The sequence below is a fragment of the Schistocerca cancellata genome, chromosome 2, assembly GCF_023864275.1.
Source record: "Schistocerca cancellata isolate TAMUIC-IGC-003103 chromosome 2, iqSchCanc2.1, whole genome shotgun sequence".
Classification (NCBI taxonomy): Eukaryota; Metazoa; Arthropoda; class Insecta; order Orthoptera; family Acrididae; genus Schistocerca; species Schistocerca cancellata.
The window spans coordinates 492,978,259-492,980,765 of record NC_064627.1 but is presented as its reverse complement, the minus strand read 5'-3'; positions in this window follow the sequence as shown (position 1 = coordinate 492,980,765).

Below are 2,507 nucleotides of genomic sequence, written 5' to 3'. Positions count from 1 at the left end.
CCAAAAACAATGACATGCATATGCTTTATTTCTAACAGAGAAACCAAATACAAATTTTCATAGAAATAGCTTCAAAAATGTTTGCACACTGAAATATTTCCATAAAGGCTTTCATCCCGCATTTCAACTTCATAGGGTTTGAATTTCCAAAAAAAAAAGTGAAAAAAAATTTTTTTTTTTTGCTTTTAACTGAGAAGCCAAATTTAAATTTTCATAGTTTTAGCTTTAAAAATGCTTTCATAATAAAATATTTTAATAAAAAGCCTCCTCCCCTATTTCACCCTCTTAGACATTGTTTCCAAAAACGCTGAAACACATATTTTTTTTTAGAATGAGATTTTCTCTCTGTAGCAGAGTGTGCACTGATATGAAACTTCCTGGTAGATTAAAACTGTGTGCCAGACCCAGTTTTAATCTGCTAGGAAATTTCACTTTTTTAAATTTGTATCTGAGAAGTCATATACCAATACTCATAGATGTAGCTTTAAAAGTACTTCGGTAGTTCTTTAATAATGGTATACTTCCAATAAATGATTTCACCCCCATAGTGTTAAATTTCCAAAAATGCTGGAACATGTATTTCATTATTTCTAACTGAGAAACCAAATACCAATTTTCGTACGTCTAGCTTCAAAATTGCCTTAATAGCAACATTTCTCAAAAACCCTATCCCCAAATTGCCTTAGTAGCAACATTTCTCAAAAACCCTATCCCCTGTTTCACCCCTTAAGATTGAAATTTCGAAAAATTTCTTCCTAAACGACACCTACAATATAAGATCTGCACCTTCTCCAAATTTCAAGTTTTTATTCTCAGTGGTTCGTGCTGGGCGATGATGAGTCAGTCAGTCAGGACGTTCCCTTTTATATATAAGGATTACCTGTCATTATCAACACGGTTATCTTTTCACAAAAAATCGTGAAAACCATTAATATAACTCCAGGACCAAAAACAATTTCTAGAAAGACATCAAGAAGCTAAAATTAGTACAGACAGCAGTCAGATATTAGGGTACACATATATTCAGCAACCTAGCTGAGGACAATAAATCTCATGTAGCTAAGAATGTTTGTACTGAATTAATGAACTTTGTATTGGGCAACCGCTTGTACTGCATTGAAGAGTATCTTCCAAAAACTCTTTAAACTTATTATTTAGAATTTGCACTATAATACAGTACTTTCATGTCATTTCATTGTTTTGTACTCAAATTAAGTGTATATCCTTGACTTTCTTCTATGTCCCAGAGACCACTCTTCATGGCATCCATGGAGTATGACTCAAGAAATGCAATGTAATTAACTAACTTAGTTATTACTTGGCGATACAACCAGTGAATTAAAAATCGACTGTTTAAACACACACACACGCGCGCGCGCGCATGCACGCATGTACACGCACACAAAGACGTTTTCGTTCAGAATTGTACTACACATAAGCTTCAGACGTAGAGTGCCCTCCGTCACACACCGTTGGGTGGCTTGCGGAGTATAAATGTGGATGTAGATAAATTACTGTCTATTGAAGTAGAAGAACTACAAATATTGTCATGTTTCCTACGCTTTCTCAGAGTTGTCAATGAATGATACTTTTCCTGACGTTAATGCGTGTTGACTATTTGTGTGTGTGTGTGTGTGTGTGTGTGTGTAAATTCTCATAAATTTCAAGCCTTTTTCCACCAGTTCTCTTCAGGTGTCATGACCATGGTTCACAGTGATTTCGCAGAAAAAGTATGAAACATTCTTTATCAATATCAGAATACTTACTGAACACACAAAAAGTACTCGCTCTGAACATTATTTTTATTACATTTGTGTTGAAGCAGGTTAGGAGCTTTCACGTTTTTCCACAATTTTTCGAGTTTTCTTTGCTATCATAGCAATCCTGCTTAGCCCTATTCCACACACAGATGAAATAATAAGCTTCAGGAGACTATAATTATTTATTTTACTAATCGTATGGAACTGCCACTTCAGAAGTTCCAAGGAATAAATTCCTGAAGTGCACTGTGTGCACTTTACTTGAGTGATGGCAATTCCCACACAGCTCTGGGGGACACATGGGAAATTGTAGGTTATTCATTGGTCTGTCCTGGAATATCTCGCAATAATCAATGTCTTCCACCCCTGACACGCCTTGAATGCTGGAGGTGCTGGGCTGTTATCTCATGTCGTCACCTCTTCTTGCCTTTGTGACTGCAAGGGCGCCATCTCCTTTTGTTGTTTGTGCTCTATGTCGTCATTAGGCAACAGCATGAGTGCTGGTTTCACATTGTCCATTGAGGCAGTTTGCTGTTTTCCATTGCTCTCTATCTGAATTGTACGTTTGCCTCTTGTTAATACTTCACATGGACTGGAATAAAATGGCTGCAACAATGGCCCCGCTGCATCCATCTGCAACCATACATGAGAGCAAGAACCTTGGTCTTTGTGTATGGACTGTTTGCCTATGTCATGTCGAGAACCGTGTGTTGGGCAGAGCTTGACCATGCACTTGCTGCAGGACGT